The following is a 13,638-nucleotide window of genomic DNA, read 5'->3' as shown; positions in this document are numbered from 1 at the left end:
TTCTCTATTGTTTTCTTTTCACCTTTTGTTAAACTAGTTCCTTGCACGTCAGACTATGGCAAATCTCCACACCTTTGGGTTCTCTGATGAGGATTTTGCCTCCATGGTAGGAAGCTCTGTGAGTTTTGGTCAACAGACATCTTCTAACTCGGACACAAATGACAACATAAATAAAATGCTGGCTCTTAAGAGAAAAACAAAAAGAATTGAATTGCATGGGCATTATATGTTAGAATATCTATGTGCAAGCGTTATCCCCAGGGCCTGAGAGTTAAAAATACACCAGGCCTTTTTGTACAGATACAACAATTCTTGGAACGGTGGTATATGATTGGAAAATGTTGCTCTAGAGACCTGATGATGCTTATTGTAGAAACAGCAAAAGAAATGCTGCAGCAATGGGAAACAACATTTACTACACGGTCAAAACACCGCAGTGCCATCACAACGCAGATTTTACAACGCAAGTCGTTACTATGACTTGCACTGGAGGGCACTCTAGACTGAGGAATAGAGTGATTTACTATTCCAACACCTTCCCTACTGTACGTAGGCTGGAGTTGTAATAGTAAATCATACTATTCCTAAGTCCATCACCCTACAGCGCAAGTCGTGGTAACGACTTGCGTTGTAAAAGCTGCGTTGTGATGTACCGGGTTGTGATGTGCCGCGTGGTAACGTCATACATCCGCAGCAACTGTCATCCGAGATTTTAAAACTCGAAAACAAGATCAAAAGCACACTGCCATTAGAAGATGCCAAGAAAAAGTTAGAGAACATTGATATAGATATAAACTCCTATACACACTACCTAACTAAAAGAAAGGCAGATAAACTAAAAAAGATATTCGCTTCGCGAGTAAAGAGAGTACATATTCCTACTTGTCAGAGAATTACTACAGTCTAGTAGACACTGCACAAAATGTCCAATACACTTACAGGCAATACAATCGGAAAGTAACCACTTTATCAGGTAAGTTAATCCAGCATTTAGTGGTCCGCACCGCGAATGTCCTTCCCCCCATTCTAGCCTTTGCGAACCAGGAGGTGGTAAGGTATCGTTTGTGGTTAGACTTAAGGGATCTGACCTGCTGGTAAGGACGAAGTCTCTTCCTCAAATAGTTGGTCTAACTACCTTGATATGCCCTAAAAGCAAATGTAAGGTCCTTGAATTTAATGCGCTTGCTACGGGCAGCCAATGCAGATGTCTCAGATGAGGAGAAATACGTTGGCGAAGAGGGACCTTGCAGACCCGTCTAGCTGCTGTATTCTGTATTATCTGGAGCCTATGGATCAGTCCAATTGGCAGACCCATGTAGAGACCATTAGCATAGACAAGATGGGAGGTGATTAATGCATGGACAACGGTTTTGTGAGCTGACTCAGGCAAAAAGTCAATACATTTTCTAAAGGTTTTCATTTTGCCAAAGCAGGCTGTGGATACCTTTTGAACCTGGGTAGCGATGGATAGGTCTTTGTCCCACCTGCCTCCTAAATTCTTAACTGAGTGCTTATGTAGGCGGGAGATCCTAATTCTGCTGGAAACCATAACGCTGAGGGAGATGATGCAGCTTTGTAAATGAAGAGGACTTCCGTCTTGTCTGCATTAAGTTTTAAGAATTTAGTGCTCATCTAGGCAGAAATGCTTTTAAGGCAATCTTTCAGTGAGTCAATACATATTGCATTATAGGACAGTGTATAACATTATAATGCATGTTCTTATACTGCAAACTATTTATTATTATCTTATCTGTGATAATTTATTATACAAAATAAATATTAAAAATGTTTTTGTGATATACAACAAAACAGTTACGTATGATGTCTTGATGCACTGTAACCAAAACTGTATGGTGTCATTCTGGTTTGCCTGCACATATGTAACTATTGATACTTGCCTAGGTTCTTTCTTATTTGATATATATTCCCTGTGGTTGGCAAGTTTACCTTGCATGCAGGGGCTCCAGTTTTTCAAATGTATATTTCTTGCAGCCTGTCTGTGAGGGAATATCTGATGATGCCTGGTTGGGTATGCTAATACTGTACAAGAATCTAGTAGGGTTTGTTTCCCAAGTGACTTATCCTGTAGCCACCACAGCCTTTTCTCTGTTTCTTCTAGCTTTACTAATACGGTAGGCTAGTTAGTTTATCTGATATCATCTTCTCTATTGTTTTCTTTTCACCTTTTGTTAAACTAGTTCATTGCACGTCAGACTATGGCAAATCTCCAAACCTTTGAGTTCCCCGATGAGGATTTTGCCTCCATGGTAGGAAGCTCCGTGAATTTTGGTCAAGAGACATCTTCTAACTCTGAGAAAAATGACAACATAATTAAAATGTTGGCTCTTAAGAAAAAACCAAAAGAATTGAATTGCATGGGCATTATATGTTAGAATATCTATGTGCAAGCGTTATACCCAGGGCCTGAGAGTTAAAAATATACCAGGCCTTTTTGTACAGATAAAACAATTCTTGGAACGGTGGTATATGATTGCAAACAGTTGCTCTAGAGACCTGATGATGCTTATTGTAGACACAGCGAAAGAAATGCTGCAACAACTGTCATCTGAGATTTTAGAACTCGAAAACAAGATCAAAAGCACATTGGCATTAGAAGATGCCAAGAAAAAGTTAGAGAACATTGATATAGATATAAACTCCTATTCACACTACCTAACTAAAAGAAAGGCAGATAAACTAAAAAAGATATTCGCTTCGCGAGTAAAGAGAGTACATATTCCTACTTGTCAGAGAATTACTACAGTCTAGTAGACACGGCACAAAATGACCAATATTCGTACAGGCAATACAATCGGAAAGTAACTGTCAGGTTGCACTCCGCAGGGTCCAGTTGCAGCAAATAGGCTCCACCTCCGTACCTCACCAACACACTGAGATACAAAATACACAGGGTGTTCGAGTGGTCGGGCGAGGGAAAAAAGGGAAGTAAAGGAAGGGAACAGCAGGGGAAGGGAAGCTGAAACAGAAAATACAACAGATTTGGAACACACACAGGTAAATGCTACTCTCATTTCATTCTCACTAATGTTTTCCCCTCCATTCACCTGGCTCAGGTTCTCCAATTCACTCCTGCTTCCGCAGATGTTGTGTATGAACTCAGAGTGTTCCCCTTCCCTAAACAACAGAAGAGACACGTAAATATCCCAGCATATCAAACAGAAATTCGTTAATAGCCATCTGTCCAGTTTTGTTGAGGAGACACATGGACTGGATCCTTCCCAGTCGGGTTTCAGGCCAAGACACAGCACCGAGACCACCTTGCTGTCAGTCGCAGACGATCTACATATGTACCAGGATGGGGGCTATTCTGTCATCCTGGTTCTATTGGATCTGTCTGCGGCGTTTGACACCGTGTCACATGACATCATGACCACTAGACTTGCGAACATCGGTCTGGAAGGTGGAGCCCTGGCATGGTTAAGGAGTTTCCTGACAGACCGCACCCAGACAGTCACCTTGGGTGCCTACCGGTCAGAGGAGTTGGGGATCTCAAAGGGGGTGCCACAGGGTTCTTGCTTAAGCCCGACCCTGTTTAATATCTACGTGGCCCCCCTGGCAAACATCATGAGATCCCATGGGTTCATCCCTATGTCATACGCGGATGACACCCAACTCCTCTTCCCGTTTAAACATCTTACGGATACGGTCAGGAACTCTTTCTCCACGGGGATGAAGGCAGTGGCCCACTGGATGGCATCTAACTTCTTGCAATGTAATGTTGCAAAAACGGAAGTGATGCTGTTCGGTGAGGCAAAGCTCCTATGGTCCCCACACTGGTGGCCGCAAGATCTTGGCCCAGTCCCAGAGCCAAAGCAAGTGGTAAAAAATCTCGGTGTGCGTCTGGACCAGGAGCTCTCTTTGAAACAATACGGCAACCAAGTGGTGAGCTCATGTTTTCATGTGATTGCCATGTTGAGGAAAGTCTTCCCTATGCTCCCTGACTCAACTAGGAGAACGTTAGTGCAGGCCCTAATAATGAGTCGTCTGGACTACTGCAACGGGATGCTCCTGTCAGCAAACGAGGGAGTTATTGCGAGATTGCAAGTAGTCCAGAACACTGCGGCCCGTCTTGTCCTAAATCAGCCTCCCCGCACACCATCGAAGCCTCTTTTGAACACCTTACATTGGCTGCCCATTAAACAAAGGGTGAAGTACAAGATAGGGTGTACTATACATAAAAGTCTCCAGAATAAAGGTCCAGAATATCTAAATAGCAGATTCTCCCTCTATAAACCGGTACGATCCTTGAGATCCAGTGAACAAGCTCTACTACAGGTTCCAAGAGCCAGAAAGACCAGGCAAGGTGGAAGAGCTCTATCTATCGCCGGACCAAGGCTGTGGAACAGCTTCCCTCTTTCTTTGAGACTCTGTCAGGAATATCTCCCGTTTAAAAAACAGTTAAAAACCTTCCTATTTTCTATCTAGTGAAATCTGCATACCTACTGTCACAAGCTGAAAAGGTTTTCAAAGGCGCGGAGATACTCCTCCGGGAGGTGATCCTAGCGCGGTACAAACCCGCAAATAAATAAATAAATAAATAGTGAGGTATTCAATAAAGATTATTTGCAGAGGAACGCACCCTTGAATTACTGCCCCTTGCCAGATCCCTAGTAAGAACGAGAGTAGAGCAACTCAGAAAGGAGAAAATATCCTGCGCCGTATCTCAAAAGTGCACAGATCAAGTGTAAATCATAGATTGTATAAGGTTCCTTCACCAATTGAGTAATCCAAGTGTTTTAGTCTAACACGGTAAGATGTAGCTTCCTACCACTATCTTCCGCATTGACCAAGTACTGCAAGTTAAATAACCAAAGAACTCAGAACTCCAAATACGGCAAAGCGTAGGAACAACACCCACTACTTTCCGCTTTGGCAGTTAATATGGTAACCCCCATTTCCTCTCTCCTTAGATAAATTCGTAACGGTAGTGTGTAGCACAGCCACAACACTCCGCTCTCGCTACTTGACCAGAACTCAAAAGTGATGGATGAGCACAACAGTGGAAGAAACACTAATGCCACCAAAGCATTAACTCACGCTAGTTCCCCAGGTAAAAGGTTTCTCCCTCGCCTCGCTCTGCCTGGAATGCCCAGTCTTGCAAAAATCAAAACGGCAGAATCAGCGAAGGCGGGAGTGAACCCGCAAATCAGAACAAACAATAACCGCTCAATTAGAACGGAGCGGTGACAGAAAACAGTACCGGAATCCAGCGCTGAGACTTCAGGCGCCTCCTCAGTTCTCAGCAGGAATAACACAGGAATAGTTCTTCAGAATCAAGGATGCGAAGATGACAACAGAACAAACGAGTAATCCAGAATCACACACAAAGTCTCTCAGCCCTGCCCTTCTTTAAATATCATGATACCAGCTAAAGGCTCATGGGAATTGTAGTTTATTCACTAGTTAGGTAGGTGCAGCTAACAATTCCTGACAGTAACCACTTTATCAGATACTTCAGACTTTGACTATGAGGATCCGTCTGACGAGTTTGATTCCATAGGTAATCAATACATTTCAACAGTACAACAAAATAGGCAACCTTTTTTCGCCAGGTGCAATATGAGGAGAGGCGACTGGCGGATACAATATCAACCCAGATATCGGGGCAATCAACAGACCGATTACAATCAATATCTGGTGACTCACAATGCCCAATACTGGAGGGAGTGAAAAAAATCCCTATATTCAATCTCAGTACCTCCAGCCTAACTCCGTCTACTTACTCTTTACTGTCTGGAGGGCTGTCTTTTGCACCCCACTCTGGCTTCAACATATTTGAGTTTTTTGTAGATTTAATGGCATTTTTCAGGAAAATCCGCCTTAGAGCATTTTTCTCCATCAAGATACTATACCTGCACTGAGCAATCACTCTGGTCTGGCCCTAACATCTACCTTCACACCTACAATAGACCAAATACCACCTGAAGGTGCAGTCTTTGAACAGGTCGTCTACCAGAAGCTTATTTCAGCTACTAAGTATGTAACGAAAACACTGTACAATCTTGATCAAGAAGAATATAAAGTCCTGTTGAACCTGAAACAAACCCCAGAAATCACAATCAAGAATTGTGATGAAGTAGGAGGTATTGTGGTACTAGATACCACAACCTACATATCCAAGATCCGATAAATACTAGGAGACACAACTTTCTATACCAGGATCAATCCTGACCCTACCAACAAGACGAGAAACAAAATACAGTGACTCACTAATAAGGCACTCAGGTGGTACTGCAACACCTGGCTAGGTGTTGCAGTACGTGGCGAAGCATGACGACTTGGGAAAGCAAGATAAAAAGGACTCTAAATTGACAAACCAGAAGAATAAGACGGGTATAACAGGGGAAAAAGGGAAAAAGTTTAAAGGAAGGCGGCCTCTTTGAGAAAGCCTTGCGGCGAGGACCCAGAACATTAATTTACTAACACGACAACGCCTCTGCAACCCCTTTGACCCCCAATGAACTTCTGATGAGGTGATAAAGAATCTCGTTCTTATACTATTTAACACAAAGAAATCGTAGAAAGAAGCAGACCCCCAATTGATACCTCTGACGTTTTCTGATATCAGGAATTAATATATCCCCCACCGATTGACCGTATTGAAGCCTTCAAGCGACATCTGTACTCCTTACTAATATCTTTCCTGAGATATCATAGAAACCCTGTCCCCACAAGAGTTAAAGGGAGAAAATCTGTTGGTCCTGAGGAAGGTGGTGTCAACCCACCGAAACACGTAGACCTGGCGTACTCAGTCCTCTAAGCCATCTGGACTACCTCAAACACAGAATTTGTCTGGTTGAATTGAATGTTGTGTGGGTAACAGTATCAAGTATGTATGAATAGAGAGTGATTGTTTTTGTATGTGTGGACTACAGGGTTTTTCTTTAAATATTGTCTAAACCTCTTTTGATATTTGTATTATGTATAGTTTTTATTAAATGTATATAAAGAAAATGCTTGACAAAAAAGTAAAAAAGTAAAAAATGAAAGCAACTCATGTGCAAAAAAGTAAATGAATAAAAGAAATTAACGAAAAATAGGTTTTATGTAATTTGTGTGTCCAATGGGATTTCATTAATACAAAATTATAGTCTGAACTATGTCACATATAAAAGTATAAGGCTATAGGGGAATCTCTTCATATTTTGTCTATATTGTCCCCTCTTTTCCCTGGCCCAAAGTAAGCCTTAGAGGGGGTCGCATTTTTTTGCTGTACATCAAATAGTGCCCGCTGGCCCTAGAAACATCGAGCTTCCAGTTCAATGGACATACCATCACTGCGACTGGGTTTTCGAACTGTAAAACCAAAGATGTAATCCATCTACTCATCTGCCCATGTAACTTGGGGTATGTTAGAGAAACTTCACATCCTCTAAGCACATGATTAACAGAGCATAGATCAGCTTTACGCACAAGAAAAACTATAGCACCCATCGTACAACATTATATAGATATAAACAATATCCCAGATGATATTAAATGGTTCATACTTGAGAAAATCCATCCCAGATCAGGTATTAACACCGAAGCAGTGAGGAAACAAAGGGGAGTTTAGTAGATCTTCCTTCTGGATACCCCAAAATGGGGTCTTAATCAGGAAATTACATGGGATAAGATAATCAAATCCAATTACAAAATACTACCCAGGGATCTGTGTGTAGATTCATTTGCCCCAATACATGCTCAACTAGCCTTTGTGTGTGCTCTGTAATAACATGATTAGCATACTCATTTATCCATTTCATGGTTTACCTCTGGGTCTCACCAGGTTCTGTTACCCAGAATCCCTTGCAAACCTCAGAATTTATTTTTTTTAAAACAAATTTTCCTCACATTTCTGTGTTGGAAAGTTCTGAAATCTGTGTGGATCCACAAAATTCCACCTACCCCACATTTCCCAAAGTCTTCCGAGAAAAATGGTACCTCACTTGTGTCGGTAGGCCTAGCGCACGCGACAGGCAAGGGCCCAAAACCTATTGAGGCAACTTGCGGTGATTACCTATGTTAGCAACGGGCCCCATAGTGCCACATTAGATTTCTATAATTCTACAGGGACCTCATTAGGCCCTGGAGCCTTTCCACCCATACTTGCCATACTGGCACTATTGACTTCTTCCAGGGTGACCTGGAAATTAGTAGGGTGACAATTCAACCCATTAGTGGCCACATTTAATGACAGGGAATGTTAATTACTCATCTCATTTATTAAGACACTCCCCATTCTCAAAAGGGGATCATTTTGTGACCCTTCTGTACTGATGTAGATTGTTCAACATTTTTTCCACAATTCTTTGCTAAGAGTTGTGAGACCTGACAGAACTCATTGGAGTCTTTAAAACTGTATGTCCATGTTTTTAGGAACACAGGGCAACTACATCATTTTTTATGGTGTAATACTAATGCTGAGCATTTATAAAAGTACATCACCAGTTCGTTAGAGAGATGGAATCTGGGGCTAATCTGATGTCAATCATCTTGAAATAGAAGAAAATAGACTTTTCAATTGACCCCTCTCATTAAGTAGTTCTTCATACATTTGTCATGAATAATTTGGCTCACATTTCTTAGAAAAAATCATAAAACGTTAGGCCAGATTTATTTTTGAATTTCAGATCACTAACAGATAGGACAGTGTATTGGTCAAGTCTGAATTTTATGACTGTCCTTATTATAATAAGGAGTATAATGAACTCCTCAAGAGATCGGTAGGATCATAGGTCTTATTAACAAACATTCCTACTTTTGAACCACTTCTTAGCTTGCTACAGAATCCTCACCAGAGGTTTTTGCAAATGAGCTTTAGATAGGGCAGTATGCACTTTGTGCTTAATTTCCTATTGAGACTGATTCTGTGACTGATCTGTGACAAAACCCTGAACTGGATTACCTCCTTCCTCACCGGCAGATCCCAGAGAGTCTACCTCCCCCCATTCAGATCCGAAGCCACAACAATCACCTGCGGCGTACCCCAAGGATCATCCCTCAGCCCAACCCTCTTCAAAATCTACATGGCACCGTTCGCCGACATCGTCTGAGCGCACCATTTCAACATCATCTCATACACCGATGACACCCAGCTGATCCTCTCCCTCACCAAGGACCCAGCCACCGCCAAATCCAACCTTCATGAGGGAATGAGGGCCAATGCAGAATGGACGAAGACGAGCTGGCCGAAAATGAACTCGAACAAGATGGAGGTCCTCATCCCTGGCTCCACCTCGACCGCATGGGATGATTCCTGGTCACCGGCCACGCTGGGTGCTGCCCTGGCACCTACCAACCACGCATGCCACCTGGGAGTCATCCTGTACTCAATACTCTCTATGACCCAGCAAGTCAACGCTGTTTCCTCCTCCTGCTTCAACACCCTCTGCATGCTCCGCAAGATCTACAAATGGATCACCACCGAACCCAGAAGGACGGTCACCCAAGCCCGCGTCAGCAGCAGGCTGGACTACGGAAAAGCCCTCTACGTGGGAACCATGGCTAAACTCCAGAAATGACTCCAACGCATACAAAAAGTCCCCGCACGCTTCATCTTCGGAATCCCCAGCCACTGCCACATCGCCGCCCACTGGCTCCCGATCAACAAGAGGATCACTTTCAAGCTCCTCACCCATGCGCACAAAGCTCTCCACAACACCGGACCAGCCTACCTCAGCGAACGGCTTACCTTCTACACCCCGAACCACCAGCTTCACTCTGCTGACCTCGCCCTCGCCACCGTCCCATGCATCTGCCAAACAACCACCGGAAGCAGGTCATGGTACACCCTCCCCATCCACCTGCTACAGACCCAGGACTAAGCAAGGCTTCTATGCCATAGCTGGCAACCCCCACGTGTTGGGGGCAATTGACTGCACACATGTCCTACTAGTGCCCCCTGCCGACACTGCACACTATTACTGCAACAGAAAGCACACGCATTCCATCAATGTGCAGGCAATAGACTACCGGGGACTCTTCACCAATGTCGTCGCCAACTACCCAGGCAGTGTGCATGATTCCTTCATCTTCCGACAGTTCTTCATCAGCCAGCGTTTTGAGGCTGGCACCTACGGAAATGCATTTATCGTTTGTAAGTACTAAATGAACACACCACACACCTCAACTACACAATCATACAACTCACAACTCTGGGAATGCACACATTACAAACACACATACAACATGCCAAATAACATGCCCACCTACCAGACATGAGAGCACAATTTACTGTGGTAACCTGGGATAGCCATGCACATAAGCCATCAACGGCATGGCACCTCACCCACACAATAGTAGACTATGGAGAGAGGTGGGAACTAGGCATGTGCGAAGGAGGCAAGTGACCCATTATTGAGAATGTACACAATGCCAAGTGTGGCGTGGATGTGCTGGCCAGATTGCAGTATGGAGACCACAGATATATCCATGTCGACATACACTGCTGGTGTTTGGAGTGTAGTGGACAGTAGATGCAACCATGTTACCTCAGCCAGTGGGGAAGATCGCAGAAATGTAGCTTGTTACGTCACCCCCGTAAGCGTGAGCGGAGTGGGCTGGCCCAGTATACACCAGGCTAGCGTAGGGGTGTGAATAAAAAGCACGTAGCTAAGGGCGTGGTTCTCTTCTTTAATAGCCAATGTGTCTGCCAGGGTGGCTCCTCTAACCCCGCCACGAGGCCGACGCAGTGAGCGGTGTTGCCTGCGATCCTGTGCACCTGCTGCATTCCAGGCCACTGGCCCAAGACCCGTCTTGCCTGCCACTTCGCACCCAGGCCTCACTGCTCACCTGCCGACACCGGCGTGTATCAAAGAGGGCCAACCACATGCCGGTGCAAGCTCTGAGGCCCGCGATCTTGGCAACCTCCTCAGACCATCGCTGGCCTCCGTGACACAGGCCTCCAGCACTGCTTTCTCGTTGAGGTACTCCACTGCTGTCTCTGGCCTACACTGCGGTCTAGTAGGTCACACATTTGGAACTGAGTCTTGATATAATGGTGGCCGAGTTCATATGTTAATGGTATGTTTTATATCACCGTACTCCCTTCAATGTGGTGCCACCAAATTTGTGAATAGCATTCCAACGACACGTGTCTGTGGTCCCTTGCTGACTACTGCCTTCGGCCTACACTGCAGTCAAGTAGGTCACACATTTGGAACTGAGTCTAGATTTTTTTATGGCAGAGTTCATATTATTGTACGCAAGGAGAAGAGTAAGAGGGACAAGCTGTTCAGTCCGGAGGAAAAAGGGATCATCGTTACGGAGGTGATCAAACACCAACAACAACTGCTCTGGTTCCACTAACTCTGTGCATCGCCAGCCAACCACACGTGTCTGTGGGCTCCTGCTGACTGCTGCCTCCAGCCTACACTGCGGTCAAGTAGGTCATATATTTGGAACTGAGCCTTGATTTATTTATGGAAGAGTTTATATCACTGTACAGGCCTCATTGCAGACTGCATCCACTTTCAGCTCTGGTGCCACTAACTCTGTGTCCTGAAATTCATAGACACTCTCTGGTTGAACTTTGGTGGCATCTGAGTATATGGTTCAGGGTTTGTCTTCAACATCATGTAGCTGATACTGACTTTTTGTTAAGAATGTGTCTGTAGCATTCATCTTTTCCATATTGCCTGTTTCGGCTTGGTTCTGCTCTCTGCATCATGCCCTAGAACAACACTTTCCACTGTCCCCCAAAGCAGTCCGCGACATTCACCTTAGACATCGACGAGGGCCCACTCAGTTCTCGTGGCCCTACCTCAGTGTCTAAGTCTGCAAGGCACCGTCCCGTGGCAGTGTGCCTGTGCCAGCCGCAGTGCATCCGGGGCCACTAACTCTGTGCAGCACAAGTCATCGACCCTTGCTATTTGAACTTTGAACTTCTGATTGTCTGATCACTGTTGTAGTTGTTGTCAGCACCAACCACTCCCTGAGGGCTGGCTTACACTCTCTCCTGACCCATCCAGCACAGGCGTCACTGGAAATGTGACACTGGCAATAAAAGGGTCCGGGTGCACGTGCCCGTAGCTAGTTCCACAGACTATCTAAGTGTGTCCCTGTGTTAATTATGTATGCAAGAGGGCCCAAGCCTTTCCACATTATATTGTGCTGTGTACGCAACCATGTCACCTCGGGCAGTGGGGAACACCTGTGACTGTAGCAGTGTCATACGCCCCTGTAAGCATAAGCAGAGTGCACTGGCGTATGACAGTCCAGCGTAGGTGTGGTCCTGGGCGTTGTTAAGTTTTGGCCTTGCCAAGGAAGTAACTAATATATGTGTCTCTGTTGTAGTGTCAGAGCCACCCGTCCCGCAATGGACAATGTTGCAATGTAGCATGCCCCCGGAGTGCGTGCTCGGTCGAAGGGGTAAATGAAGGAGTGCAAGCCCGCTCAGGGTCTGGGATCATACATGCCAACTGTTGTGTGTGTCGCTATTACCGCAGCTTATGCCAAAGGTCTTCCCTCAACTGCATCGCGAGTTCAGCCAGCCATGACCTCCACATCTGTGTCTGCCCTATCCTTACCATAGGCCTACACACATATGGCTTCCCGCCTTCAACGCACAACATCACAGTGTTGCTGTGAGGCTTGTGGACATGCTTAAACAGGCATGACAATGATGTGCCATAGGAGTGCAAGTGAAGCAACCACGTTGCGCAAAATAGTAAATAGGCTCGGGGGAGGTAGGATCAGCAGTGAGCCTACATAATGCACATTGATGCCGCTCATTTGCTACAAGCAGTACATGTCAAGCAGTAATCACTAAGTCACACATATCACACACCAATGAACCAGTGAGCCTGCCAACACATCATGCAGAACCAACTATTGACTCATGTCTCTCTGCACTGTCACAGGTGATCAAGGATATGCACTCTGCCCTTGGATGATGACACCCCTCCGAGCCCCGAACACACAGACCCAGGATCAGTACAATGCGGCCCACAAACACACCAGGGGCATCGTGAAACTCACATTTGGCGTGTTGAAGTCACGTTTCTGGTGCCTGGACATCACAGGTGGAAGGCTCCTGTACAGTCCAGACATTGTGTGCAAGATGATCATTGCATGTTGTGTGCGGCACAACATATGTGTATGCAGCAATGTCCCATGGATACAAGTGCCAGATGCACCAGACGATGATGAGGCACCCTGTGACTCAAGCCCCACAACATGAGCAACATGGACGTAAGGGGGAATCACTGCACATACATTTGTCCACGCGTTCATACATGATTAATCATAGACATGACACGTCTGTCTGTATTAGTATGTATTAGTCACATTCAATGGAGTGTTGAAGCTGTTTTAGTACTGGGCCATGCAGTCAACACTTTACAATGTTGCACCGTGGAGGGATTGACAAGTTCCTCGGAAAGGGAAGAGTCCAGTCCGCAGGCTGATTGCTGAGTCATTGTTCAGCAAACAAAATATGGCACTCCATGTTGAGGTCCAAGGTTAGTGTCGCAGAGTGTGTCAGGGGACGTGGAAGGTGATATTCCAGGGCATGATGCAGAGGGCAGGAACAAGCAGAAACAAGCCATATGGCGGAGATGAATGCTTCTGCTTCCTTCTTACCACAAAGGCAGATTCATCCTCATCTTTGCCCTCTGATGTTTCATGTGCCTCACA

This window comes from Lissotriton helveticus, chromosome 5_1 (assembly GCF_964261635.1).
Source record: "Lissotriton helveticus chromosome 5_1, aLisHel1.1, whole genome shotgun sequence".
NCBI lineage: Eukaryota > Metazoa > Chordata > Amphibia > Caudata > Salamandridae > Lissotriton > Lissotriton helveticus.
This window is presented reverse-complemented; position numbering follows the sequence as displayed.